This window comes from Nomascus leucogenys, chromosome 18 (assembly GCF_006542625.1).
Source record: "Nomascus leucogenys isolate Asia chromosome 18, Asia_NLE_v1, whole genome shotgun sequence".
Lineage (NCBI taxonomy): Eukaryota > Metazoa > Chordata > Mammalia > Primates > Hylobatidae > Nomascus > Nomascus leucogenys.
The window spans coordinates 3,350,643-3,365,772 of record NC_044398.1 but is presented as its reverse complement, the minus strand read 5'-3'; the positions used below and the strand labels follow the sequence as shown (position 1 = coordinate 3,365,772).

At 38.7% G+C, this 15,130-nt stretch overlaps 1 protein-coding gene across 7 annotated transcripts in view; it reads right to left on the bottom strand.

The window, feature by feature from the left end:
- UBE3D (ubiquitin protein ligase E3D) overlaps positions 1–15,130 on the bottom strand; it is a 186,335-nt gene that overhangs the window by 124,235 nt on the left and 46,970 nt on the right. The window lies entirely within an intron of this gene.

Here is a 15,130-nt window from a genome sequence, read left to right as displayed (position 1 = left end):
AAAGATAGAGTATTATAATTTTATGGGACCACTGCCATATATGCAGTCTGTCATTGCAGTGTCATTGTGCAGTTCATGACTGTACTTACAAGTCTAAAGGAGATGTCTGCCATTTACAAATGAAAGAAGTATGTTCTTAATTTGCTTAATAATGAATGGTCCCTAGATGTATAAATTTTGATGATAATACTAACAGACAAATATGTGAAAAGTGATTTCAAATGATGCATTTATATTTTTCCATAGGCACCTAACTACTTCTCTGTATCTTTAGAGTAATTTCCATTCAATAGATTCTTGTTCTAAGGAGCTAAGGCATTGGACTTCTAATGAAAACCACATTTGTACCCATAAATTCTGATCTATAACATCAGATATGAACATACTGTAAATCAGAAGTTTCTGCTACTGATGTTACAGATTAAGAGGCATAAATTTCACTGAATATAGTATAGTAAGCAGTATATTTTGGGGAGTAATCAAAAGTCTGACACATTCTAAACTACCAGGAGAATTTCTCTTGAGGAAAAATATACATTCATAGCGGCCTTTTCAGATCTCCTAATATTTTATGGTGAGAGACTACATGATATAATGAAAAGCACTGAATTTGAAATCAGGACAACCCAACTCTAATTCTGGTTTTGTCAGTAACATACTGACTAACTGAAGTTACTTCTCTTTTTTGTCCTCAGATTTCTCAATTGTGAAATGTAAGACTTGAACATTCATTTCTGAAGTTCAAGTGTATCCCACGCTACAAAGTCAATGTACCCAATTGGGATGCACTGACAATGTCACCTTGTGACTCCTAAGTGGGAAGTGGAATAAACACTTACTTGAGATTGTTTAATAATTTTGTTTAATAATAATGTTCTTTAGGGTTTGGTGACACTTGTCAATTCATTCCTTCATTTACTCTAGCATCATATGCACATACTATTCAAATAAGTTAGCATAAAGTGTTTTAGCAGGTTACACAACTATTAAATAATAGTCTTAGATACCCTGCTGGATATAAAATCAGCATAATTAACTTTTGTTTCTTTTGTTTTTAGTCAACCAAAAAGACAATTTCCTCTAAATCTTCTCCAAACCACCTAATTTAATTTCCAAAGTTATTTCAGGTAATGACAGTCTCTGCCACATCAGGTGCAGAGTATCAGAATTAAGCAGAGTTTGGCAATGATATCTTGGAAATTACACTAAAAGCACAGGCAACAAAGGCAAAAATAGAGAAATGGGACTATCTCACACTTAAAAACCTCTGTGCATCAAAAGACACAATGAACAAAGTGAAAAAGCAACCTCCAGAATGAGAGAACATATTTGCAAATCATACATCTCATAAGTGATTATTATCCAGAATATAAAGCATTCCTACAACTCAATAACAAATTAAAAGGACTTGATTAAAAAGGGGCAAAGGACTTAAACAGAGATTTCTCCAAAGATGATATACAAATAACCAACGAACATGAAAGGATGCTTGATATCACTAATCATCAGAAAAATGCAAATTAAACCACAACGATATCACCTCACATCCATTATGATGGCTACTATTAAAAAGAAACAGAATAACGAGTGCTAGCAAGGATGTGGAGAAACTGGACTGCTTGTGTACTTTTGATAGGATTGTAAAATGCTGCAACTGCTATAAAAGACAGTATGAAGGTTCCTCAAATAATTAAAAATAGAACTATCATATAATCCAGCAAACCCACTTCTAGATATATATCCAAAAGAATTGAGACTGAGCATGGTGGCTCACACACGTAATCTCAGCATTTTGGAAGGCTAAGGCTGGAGGATTGCTTGAGACTAGGGGTTTAAGACCAGCCTGAGCAACATAGTAAGATGCTGTCTCAATTTTTTTTTTTTTTAATTAAAAGAAAAAAAAAGAACGGCAAACAGGGCCTCAAAGAGATATTTGCACACCAATGTTCATAGCAGCACTATGCAAAATAGCCAAGAGGTAGAAGCAACCAAAATGTCCACTGACAGATGGAAAGATAAACAAAATGTGATATATACACACCATGGAATGATATTCAGCCTTTAAAAGGATGGAAATCCTGTCACATACTACTATGTGAATAAAACTTGAGGACATCATGCTAAATGAAATAAGCTAGTCACAAGAAGACAAACACTATGATTCTACTTACATAAGATATGAAAAAGTAGTCAATGTTGGCTGGGCACGGTGGCTCACACCTATAATCCCAGCACATTGGGAGGCTGAGATGGGTGTATCACTTGAGGCCAGGAGTTCGAGACCAGCCTGGCCAACACGGTGAAACCCCGTCTCTACTAAAAATACAAAAATTAGCCAGGCATGATGGCTCACGCCTGTAATCCCAGCTACTTGGGAGGCTGAGGCAGGAGAATCACTTGAACTTAGGAGGCAGAGGTTGCAGTGAGCAGAGATAGCACCACTGCACTCCAGCCTGAGTGACAGAGTGAGACTCTGTTTCAAAAAACAAAGAAACAAACAAAAAAAAAGTAGACAATGTTATGGACTGAATTGTGTCCCTTCAAATTAAGAAGTTGAAGCCCTAACCCCAATGTCCCTGTATTTGGAGATAGGACCCCGCTTTTCCTGTATTTGGAGATAGGACCCCAATGTCCCTGTATTTGGAGATAGGAGGTCATTAAGATTAAATGAGGTCATAAAGATGGGTCCCTAATCTGATAGGGCTGCTGTCCTTACCAGAAGAGGAAGAGACACAGGAGATCTCTCTCTCCTTTGACATGTGCAGGAGGAAAGGCCATGCAAGGACACAGAGAGAAAACAGCCATTTACAAGCCAGGAAGACAGCCCTCACGAGAAACCAACCCTTGATCTTGGACTTTTGCCCTCTAAAATTAGACTTTTAGCCTCCAGAAAAAAATAAATGTCTGTTGTTTAAGGCCTCTAGTCTGTGGTATTTTGCTATGGCAGCTCCAGTCAACTACAATACAGTCAAATTCATAGAAGTAGAAAGTAGAATGGTGGTTATCAGAGGCTGGGGTGAGCGGGAAAGAGGGTTGTGCTTTAATGAGTATGGAGTTTCAGATTTGCAAGATAAAAATGTTCTGGAGATCTGTTTCACAACAACAGAATATACTTAACGCTACCGAAATATACACTTAAAAATGGTTAAAATGGTAAATTTTGTGTTATGTGTTTTTAAACATAATTTTTAAAATTAAGTAGAGTTTCAATTTTCCTGCGGAAATAAAGAAAAAAAGATAAGGAAATACTAGTTTACAGGTAAAGACAACTACTAATACTATTCTAGGGCTATGAAATATATATGGATGTGGTTACATCTGTTTTTATTTCATTGGGAAAAAATAACATATTTTTAAACTATCTTAAGCTAAAACAACACATCTATTTTAGGGGCAATATTTAGCAATATGTAGCAAAATAAAGAAACCAAATTAGTTTATAGTTTAGTCTCTATATTCTACTAAAGCTGAAAATAACATTTCATCATCATTTTTCCTTCAATATATTTTGCGAGAAAATGTTATTAAGAATAGTCAAACGTAGAATTGTTCTTCTCAGCTCAAATTTCCACATTCCTAAGTTAGATATTTTATCCTTTGAAAAAGGTGGGAAAGAACCACTACCAATACCAATACTAGGACTCATGTAACTTACAAAGTGAAGAGAATTCAATTTTAGCTTAAATAAAAAACACTTCTTTACTCCCTACTAATTGCATTCTCCTTTTTCTCCTAAAAATACAAAAACAAGGAGCTTGATAACTATGAAATTCTTCACCACTATTTAATAAAAACAAATCTATTCTTCATATTTCCAATACAGAAAAAAAGAAGTATGACATAAACATTTATGTGTTTTGTCAATAATTCTGTTTATCCTAACAAAGTTAAAGTGGATTATATTTAATAGAAATTTTGGCTCATCGGGTGTGGTGGCTCATGCCTGTAATCCCAACATTTTGGGAGGTTGAGGTGGGTGAATCACTTGAGCCCAGCAGTTCGAGATAAGTCTGTGCAACATGGCAAAATCCCATCTCTAAAAAATATACAAAAAGTAGCTAGGTGTGGTGATGTGCACCTGTAATCCCAGCTACCTGGGAGGGTGAGGTGGGAGGATCGCTTGAACCCAGAAGATTGAGGCTGCAGTGAGCCAAGATTAACCCACTACACTCCAGCCTGGGTGACAAAATGAGACCCTGTCTCAGAAAAAGTAAAAAATATAAGAAAAAAGAAATTTTGGCTCATGTGATAGTAAGATTTTCTAATTTGCTGGCCTAAATACAATTTCAAGAAAATTGTGGGCTATATAACACACAGAGGGAGAAGGCAGACACACTTTGATTTCAGATGTCTTGATTACGGTTTCTCAAATTTGGCACTATTGGCATTTGGGGTTGAAAAATTCTTTGTTGTGCACTGTAGGATGCTTAAGAGCATCCCTATTTACTAGACGCCAGTAGTTCCCCAAGTTGTGACAACTAAAAACATCTCCAGACATTGCCAAATGTCTCCTGTGAGGCTAAATTACTCCCAATCTAGAGCACATGAGGCCACAGGTGAACTGATGAATTGGCAGACTTAAACTACAGAAGTTAATATAGAGTCTGAAGCCAAAAAGTTAATATTTAGCATCTAAATGCTGATAAACAAACTAAAAAATGTGATATATGAAATAAATTATTTCCCCAATACAAAATTGTGGAGCAGTAAAAAAACTGTTGGTGCTTACCAAGATGTGAAATGCTGGCTGGAGTGGGCAGGAGGGGAGGATGAAAAACAATACACTTCAAAGTGTTGAGAGAGATGTGTGTCTATTGCTAGAAAGAAGGAACACTCTAAAAATATTACGTGCCACTTTTTTGTGTATGCTCAAGGAAATAAAACCATAGTTAAATTTTCTATTTTCCTCTTTTAGACTACCATCTGGCAATCCACACTTCCACTAGAAAAAAGTTCTAGCCAATTGGACTAAAATAGTTAATACACCACCCCATGTGCCAAAAATATGCCAGGAAGTCTACAGCTTGTTCAGTCACACCCAAAAAGAAAGACACTAATGTCCTTAAATGACAAAGTAAATAACTCACAGCATGTTTACCTACTTCGCTTCCTACCTCAGGGGCAGAGAGTCAAACAACAGCAGGAGGAAAAATAAAATAAAAGTAGTTATATGCAACAGGCAAGCTAAAGTAACCAAACTAATTTATTAGATGTCAACTTGTCCCTAAGACATTTGGAGTTAAAAAAAATCTACTCATTGAATACAAGAGAACACATATGACTATAGTCACAATATTTCCAGTGTCAGAGGAATGTGTTAAGAATGAGTGAAGTAATAAGGCAGGTGCATCAAATTCTTATAATACTCTTCAAGAAAGGAAAGGTAAAGATTCCACATATAATGAATATAAAAATCAGCAAAATAACCACTTCCTTTTTCTTAATACTTGAAAGTTGTCAAAAGACAAACTGGTACATCCATGCTAGTATACCCTGTGAGTTATCTTTCACTAATCCATACAGGCAGGCTATGGTATCAAAAACCTACAGTTACCAATAGGTAAATAATGATTACCAAATATTACAAAGATAAGCAGAAAACCATGCACCACTGCATAAACATTAATTGTATGCTTTGAGCACTTTTATAAGTACTCATCTAGCTGAGCAAGACAGAGATGGTCCTGGTTCACATGAAGTTTACATTTCAGGGCAGGAATTCCAGTGAAATAATCAAATATTTGGGAAATGCACCACCATGAAAGAGAGGTACCAAACTCAACCTTTGTTTTCAAAAACAGAAGAGCCAACACCCAAGGAAAACATTAATAGAGAAAAAACAAGACTTTAAGTAAAAATATTATTCTCACAGAGATTGAGTGAATATTGTATCTGTAAAAAGAGATCATAACATAAGAGAAAATTTTGAGTGAGTGCTCACATTTAAACACATCTGTATAAAATCTTAGAAAGCCAAGGATAAAAAGAAAATCCTAAAGGTTTTTGGAGAGACAGAATAGGTATAATAAATTTTCAGATATTCACAGATTGACTATAGTACAAGGTTAAAAGAAGTATTAAAGAGTATACTTCATCACATTAAAAAAGCAAACAAAGAATACTGAGTGAAAAAAATCACAAAAAGAGAAAATATCAAATAATACCCTAAAGAGAAAATATCAAATAATACCCTATCTTTTTAAGGAAGTATTTATAATAAAGATACAAAACATTCATGGTGATGATGCATGAGAGTAGACAAATGGAGGAGGGCTTCAGCTTAATATTTCTTTAAGAAGAAACATAACCATCATATCAGAATCACAAAGGATCCAACATAGGAAAGGGAGGAGGTTGGGGAGGGAACAAGAAGACAATCATGAATCTCCAAGTCTTTCCTTGTTCCAGTGAAGAGTATGAATACTAATTAAATCTAAATATTGACAGTTAAAAAAAAAGTAAATTTAAATGTGTATTAAAATTTTAAGGTTAATCATGAATAATCATTTTGAAATAAATAAAAGTTATTTTTTGCTTCCAAATCATCAGAAGAAAGAAATGATACACAGAGGGCAACCAATCTAAAAGACAGCAAACTATGTCCAAATTCATCAAAATCATAATAAATGTGAATAATTAAATTCACTATTAAAATAGAAGGACTCTCCTACTGGAGTTTTAAACTATCCAACTATATGCAGTTCGTAAGGTGTATCTTAATGCAATATACACTTGATTAAATGACACAAGACAGGTGAAAATAAACACAAAAAGAACAAATGAACAATTTTTTAAAAAGTAAATATAGCAATATTAGCCATCAGGCAAATGTATTAGTAAGGGTTCTCTAGAGGGATGGAACTAATAGGACAGATATATACATATAAAGGGGAGTTTATTGAGGAGTATTGACTCACATGATCAAAAGGTCCCACAACAGGCCATCTGTAAGCTGAGGAGCAAGGAAGCTAGTCCAAGTCCCAAAGCTGAAGAATTGGAGTCCAATGTTCAAGGGCAAGAAGCATCCAGTATAGGAGAAAGATGTAGGCTGGGAGGCAAAGCCAGTCTAGTCTTTTCATGGTTTTTCTGCCTGCTTTATATTCCAGCCATGCTGGTAGCTGATTAGATGGTACCCACCCAGATTAAGGGTAGATCTGCCTTTCCCAGCCCACTGACTCAAATGTTAATCTCCTTTGGCAACACCCTCACTGACACACCCAGAGTCAATACTTTGCATCCATCCAGCCAAGTTTATACTTAGTATTAACCATCACAAGTCGACCCCTTGTCAACTTGAACCCATACACATCTCCTGAGATCATACATAATCTTCAAATAAAAACAATAATAAGGTCATAATTACACCTAACATAATACAACTATCCTTCATACAACGGAAATGCACCAACCCCCAACCCTCTATTCCATAAAGTTAACAATACTTAAAAGCTGATATGAAGTCAATAAATTTTATGTCACATGATAAAGGAAAAAGGAAATAAGATGAAGATATTTTCTTAGTACAAGTGTATACGTGCACAAATGTGTTTTTAACAAAAGGAGAAGGAAATATTCATGACACTTACATTCCTTGTTTCTGCAACTGGTCACCTGGTCGTAGCTGGTATTGATGACTACCTTCTTCTTAAAGCCTGTATTCCCTTTGCCTTCAGCAAGCACCTCAGCAGGTTGTGGTTTTTTTCCTGGTAGAGTGAACCAAACCTTCATTCCTGAAGGGTCTGGGTCATTTCTAGTCCTGCCTGGATTGAGCTGTTGTAGTTTCCCATTGACCTTAATCATGGGGCATGGTAATACTAAGAGATGCCCTAATGGATCTCCTGTATTTCATGCATACTCTTTCTTACTTCGATTGTGGAGTAGTAGACTGATTTCATCTTGACAGTCCAGGTCAATCACCCCGGCCAACACTGTTAGTCCCTTCTTAGCCTGTTGACTTAAAGGTAGGAGGAGTCCAAAGTGTCCAAGTGGCAATCTTAACTTCCAGTTTAATGGAATCATTGTTTTGTCTCCTGGTGGCAGCGTTGCTCCTGCTGGAACTAAGACCTCTAGGCCAGTGGAAAGTAATGTTATGGGGAGAGGAAGCAAAAATTTTGCTAGTGGATGGATCACTAGGGGTGATGGTGAATGATGCCACTTCCACTTCCACCCCTCAATTCCTGGACCCGTAAATCCTGGCTATGGGAGAAACACTACCATACATTGGATGCCGATTCAGAGCATACACGGCCTTCTGGAGAACTTTGCCCCAGCCCTGCAAAATATTGTTACCTACTTGCTGTTGTAATCATGACTTCAATCATGACCACTGTTCTATCCAGCTGCTTCAGGATGATGGGGAACACAGTAAGATCAGTGAGTTTCATGAGCATGAGCCCACTGCTGCACTTCTTTAGCCATAAAGTGAGTGCCTTGGTCAGAGGCAATGCTGTGTGGAATACCATGATGGTGGATAAGGCATTCAGTGAGTCCACGGATGGGAGTCTTGCAGACGCATTGTGTGTAGGATAGGCAAATCCATATCCAAAGTGTCTGTTCCACTGAGGACAAACCTCTGCCCTTTCCATGGTGGAAGAGGTCCAATATAATCAACCTGCCACCAAATAGCTGGCTGATCACCCCAAAAAATGGTGCCATATCAAGGGCTCAGTGTTGGTCTCTGCTGCTGGTAAACTGGGCATTCAGCAGTGGCCACAGCCAGGTCAGCCTTGGTGAGTGGAAGTCCATGTTGCTGAGCCCATGCATAACCTCCATCCCTGCCACCATGGGCACTCTGTTCATGGACCCACTGGGCAATGACAAGGGTGGCTGGGGAAAGAGGCTGAAAATGAGTCGTCCTATCCACTTGATTATTAAAATCCTCCTCTGCTGTCACCCGTTGGTAAGCTCTCACATGGGATACAAATATCTTCACAGTTTTTGACCACTCAGAGATGTCCATCCACATACCTCATCCCCTAATTTCTTTGTCACCAATTTTCCAATCATGCTTCTTCCAAATGTCTGACCATGTCAAACCATTGGCTACAGCCCATGAATCAGTATATAATTGCACATCTGGCCATTTCTCCTTCCATCCAAGGTGTACTGCTCCAAGTTTTGCCCACTGGGAAGAGTTCCCTTCACTGCTGTCATTCAAGAAGTCCTAGAAAGGGGCTGTAGTGCTGCAGCTGTCCACTTTCAGGTGGTATCCGCATATTGTGCAGAACTGTTTGTGAACTACGCCCTAGTCTTCTCTTGCTCTGTCAACTGATCACAGGGAACTCCCCATGAGGCCACTGGTGTAGGCTGGGGAAGAGACGGCAGGGTGGCAGGAGTGGGGACCACGGGCATTTGAGCCACTTCCTCATGTAACTTACTTGTGCCTTCAGAACCTGCTGGAGCCCAATCATGCATATACCACTTCCATTTGATGACGGAATGCTGCTGTGCAGGACCACTTTATGGTTAGATGGGTCAGAAAGCACCCAGTTCATGATAGGCAGTTCAGGTCACATGGTGACTTAATGATTCATAGTCAAATATCCAGTTTTCACCAAAGCCCAGTAACAGGCTAAGACCTGTTTCTCAAAAGGAGAATAGTTATCTCCAGAAGATGGCAGGGCCTTGCTCCAAAATCCTGATGCCTCTGCTAACAGCAGAGGCCCCCTTATGGGGGCCTGCCAAAGGCTCCAACAGCATCCCTAACTGCCAATGACACCTCAAGCACCATTGGATCTGCTGGGTTATATGGCCCAAGTGGCAGAGCAGCTTGCATAGCAGCCTGGACCTTTTGCAGAGCCTTCTCTTGTTCTGGACCCCACCCAAAACTGACAGCCTTTTGGGTAACTCAATAAATGGGCCAGAGTAACACACACAAATGAGGAATGTGTTGCCTCCAAAATCCTACTAGGCCTACCAGGCGTAGTGCCTCTTTCTTGGTTGTAGGAGGGGCCAAATGCAGCAACTTTTCCTTCACCTTAGAAGAAATATCTCAACAGGCCCCACACCACAGGACCCCTGGAAATTTTACTGAGGTGGAAGTTCTCTGAATTTTAATCGGATTTATTTCCCATCCTCTGGCACGCAAATCTCTCACCAGTAAGTCCAGTGTGCTTGCTACTTCTCGATCACTGGATCCAATCAGAATAATGTTCTCAATGTAACAGACCAGTGTGATATCTTGCAGAGGGGAAGTGATCAGGGTCTCTCCAAATAGGATTATGACACAAAGACGGAGAGTTGATATACCCCTGAGGTAGGAAAATAAAGGTATATTGCTGGCCTTGCCAGCTGAAGGCAAATTGCTTCTGGTGGGACTTATGGACAGGAGTGGAGAAAAAGGCATTTGCCAAATCAATGACTGCATACCAAGTACGAGGAGATGTGTTAATTTGCTCAAGCAATGAAACCACATCTGGTACTGCAGTTGCAATTGCAGTCATCACTTTTTTACACTTACGATAATCCACTGTCGTTCTCTAAGATCCATCTGTCTTCTGCACAGGCCAAATAAGAGAGTTGAACAGGGATGTGGTAGGAATCACCAACCCTGTGTCTTTCAAGTCCTTGATGGTGGCACTAATTTCAGCAATCCCTCCAGGGATGCAATATTGGTTTTGATTTACTATTTTTCTAGGTAGAGTCAGCTCTAATGGTTTCCATTTGGCCTTTCCCACCATTATGACCCTCACCTTACAGTCAGGGAGCCAATGTGGGGGTTCTGCCAGTTGTTAAGTATGTCTATGCCAATTATGCATTCTGGCACTGGGGAAATGACCACAGGATGAGTCCAGGGACCCAATCGACCCACTGTAAGTCAGACCTGAGCTAAAACTCCATCAATCACCTGACCTCCATAAGCCCCTATTTTAACTGGAGGACCACAATGACGTTTTGGGTCCCCTGGAATCAACGTCAGCTCAGAGCCAGTGTCCAGTAGTCCCTGAAATGTCTGATCATTTCCCTATCCCCAGTGAACAGTTAGCCTGGTAAAAGGCTGGATTTCTCCTTGGGGAAGGATGGGAGAAAGATTCACAGCATAAATTGTCAGTAGTGTAGAGGGGTCCTTCCTCAAGGGGACCCAGCCTCCCTTTCATTCAAGGGGTTCTGGGTCTGTAAACTGGCTCAAGTCTGGAAATGGATTGAGGGACTGTGATTCTCTGCTTTTAAAATTCAAATTAGTCTGGAAGTTCTCTGCTTATATAAATTAAGTAGGAATGCAGTAGGCCTCCTACCACTTCTAGGAACATCGTAATTAGCTAATGCCAGAGCTCGACACGAGTCAGATTATTCTGATTGCTGCTTTACCTCTTCTGTCCATTACGGTGGTATGCCCACCTTGCCTTTGACAGCTGAGTGCCACTACTTGGCCCCTGCCACCTCGGGATCCAATTATTCCAATTGCATTTAAATTTTGTAGTTGAGTGACTGCAGTTCCCACTGTTAGATCTGATATACAGAGAAGGGCAATTACAGGGCTCTTTAAAGATGAAGGTGCTGCCTTCACAAATCTATTTCGCAAAGCATTGGTCAAGGGTATATCTTCTGGACCCTCCCAGCTGGGATGAGTAGGTCTAGAGAGACTAATCCACTCCACCATCCCCATCTCCCTAAGCCTTTGGATCCCTTCCTCTACATTAAACCAAGAGAGATCAGGCATTTCCAGCTCACTCACAGTGGGCCATTTTTAATCCATATTTCAGCTAACCAAGCAAATAAACTATTAGAACCTTTTGTAACTCCCCAAGCTGCAACATTAAATGCAGAGTCCCTACTTAGTGGGCCCAAATCAATAAATTCAGGATGATCCAACTCTATGTTCCTTCCACCATTATCCCACACCCTTAGTATCCATTCCCATGCCTGTTTTCCAGATTTCTGTTTATATACATTAGAAAACTCAAGCAGTTATTTTCGAGTGTAATGCACCTCCTCATAGGTCACACTCTCAACCTCACCTCTAGGGGTCTGCCGGGACTTTAGTCTAGTTATAGGTCTAGAAGCAAACAGAGGTGTTGGGGGTGGCTCCTGAGGAGAATCAACATTATCTTGCCTGGCAACTGCCTCAGGGGAGGCCATCAGGGGAGGCCTGTTGCCTCAGGCAGTAAAGGGTATATCTTCTCAGACAAAGGTGGAAAGGTTGATGGCAGCATGGATTAGGGAGGGGATGTTGCCACTACTGGGGGTGGGGAAGCTATTTCTTCTGGCAAGAAAGGTTCATTGGAGTTTACAAGCTCAGTGTCCCCAGCTTCATCAGGGTCCTCCCACACGTCCCCATTCCAAGTTGCAGGGTCCCATTTTTTCCCAATTAATCCTTTCACTTTAACAGTAGATACCAGTTGAGGCTGTGCATACACTTTTTATTCACATGATAAAAGCTTGTGTCTGATTTTCCACAATTTCAACTCTTTCTCTACAGGAGATAAGATTCTCACTCAAGGCCATCTTAGCAGATTTGAGGCTCAGTATCTGTTTCTGAAGCTGGGAGTTAGAATCCCTGAGTTCATCATTTTCTTTCATCACTTTGTCCAGTGAACTTAGGAGCAACCGACCAACTTCATTATGTTCCTTAATATAGTCAAAGGCGTTACGTATAGAGTCACTAAACTCCTTGCCTCTCATGAGTGGTGAATCAGGAGTGTCAAATGTATTTATTTTGCATAACTCTCTATACAGTTCATGCCAAGGACTATCAGTGTTCTCCATGCTATCAGAAGTAGAGTCCTTAGCATTTTTGGATGTAATCATATTAAACAGCCAACTCCAGAAACCTCAAAACCAACGAAAGAACTCCATTCTTAATATTCTGTTCATCTAGAACCACTCCTGATACCAAAATCTGTATTAGTAAGGGCTCTCTAGAAGGATGGAACTAATAGGATAGATAGACATATATATGTAAATCTTTATATATATGTATATAAATCTTCATATATATAAAGCCATATATAAATCTTCATATATAAATATATAAATCTTCATATATATAAAGATATATATAATATAAAAGATCACATTAACTCACACAATCTCAAGGTCCCACAATAGGCCATCTATAAGCTGAGGAGCAAGGAAGCCAGTCCAAATCCCAAAGCTGAAGAACTTGGAGTCCAATGTTCAAGGGCAAGAAGCATCCAGCACTGGAGAGAGATGTAGGCTGGGAGGCAAAGCCAATCTAGTCTTTTCATGTTTTTCTGCCTGCTTTATATTCCAGCCATGCTAGCAGCTGATTAGATGGTGCCCACCCAGATTAAGGGTGGGTCTGCCTTTCCCAGCCCACTGACTCAAATGTTAATCTCCTTTGGCAACACCCTCATAGACACACCCAGGACCAATACTTTGCATCCTTCAATCTAATCAAGTTGATGCTTAGTATTAACCATCACAGCAAATTAGAATGAAATAAAAACTAGCATTAAATTGAAGAAGAGCAAAATCTCCTATTGATAGTATATTCAATTAGTTGTCATGCCACAAACTTTTATTCCTCTAATAACACAGCTTTAAAATACATAATGTGAAAACTAGTATCAAAACAGAAGAAAATTACTTACATAATCATAAGATTCAACATACCTGTCACAAAAGTCCACATTTTAATAAACAGAAAAGATGAATATAAAGGTTTTAATAAATTTGATGATATAAACCTAAATATATAAAGATACACATACTATACACACACATCAAAAGAGAATATAATCAATGTAAGGCTTACTAGTTGACTATGCATAAGGGCACACACACACAAAAAAAAACCCAAGCCCTCAAAAAGAGTCTCAAAAGCATAAAATTGAGATGCATCCATTGAACATGCCTCAATAAAATATAAGGATAGTGTCAAGTAAATCTGTTTCCTTTAGAATCACATCAGATAGGCAAAAATCTAAATGGAAATTTGGGTGAGAATGCAGGGTAATGGACATTTATAAAAACTTCAGGTGGGAATATAAATTCATGATGCCTTTTTACAAAATACTTTGATATTACTTCTCAAAATTTTAAATGTCCATACTCTTTAACTCACAATTGTACCTCTAGAAATTCCTCTAATATAAAAAACTTATAATCAGAAAACAAACATACAAGATTACAACACTAATTATAACAGCAAAAAAGTAATAAATGAAATATCCATTAAAAGAAAACTGGCTAAATAATTTATAGTACCTCCATTTCATAAAATGTCAAGCACTGACATGGAAAGAATCTCTAAGACATGGGCTTTTTTTAAGCGTAAAAAATACCCATGTTTAGGTGCAAAATGAATAGAAAAGGAAGTGGAAGAGTGCACAACAAACGTTTTACTTCTGGAGCGGGATATAATTTTACCTTGTATATGTCTCTTAGTGTTTGAGTATTTTATGACTGACACTACTTGCATAAGAAATGTAATTAAGTTTTTCAATGTCTTATTTACTTTCCAGAAAAAGACTAAGATCCTTCCATTCTTAGGACAAATTTGATCAAACCCATCTGAGCATACAGGACAAGTACAAACTTTGATTCTGTTACAATAAAAATAACCTGCTGTTTCCTTTTCTGGGAATGATCTTCCATCAGATATGGCTCACCACTTCACTTCCTTCAAGTTACCTGCTTAAATGTCACCTTATCTAAGGAATCTTCCCAGACTTTGCAATATAAAATGACAACATCCTACTCCCATCCTACCCCTCGCCAACTACCTTACCTTGCTTCATTTTTCACTAGAGTGATTTACTACCAGCGTCTTAGTGTGCTTATCTTTAAAGTGGGGATGATAATGGTACCTACCACACAGGTTGTTGTTAGGCTTCAGTGAGCTATGAGTTCTTAGATGAGTGCCTGACACATAGTAAGAGATGTAAGAACCTGTTTTGTTTATGGTCTGCCTTCCCCCTGTTAGAACAACAGTGCTAAGAGGTAGGGGCTGGGGTTTGTTATTGTATCCTGATGCCTGGAAAGTGCTTATTGGTAAATATTCATCACTGTTGAAGTCTGATTTAGTACTGCAGCCATATGTACAGACAGCTTGGATTACAAGAAAAAAACAATAATTTTTGGTAAAAGCAAGCTTTCTGCATATTAACATGAATCATCTGTAATAATTCAACCTATTTTAAACATACAATATTTAGCAGTATTGGCT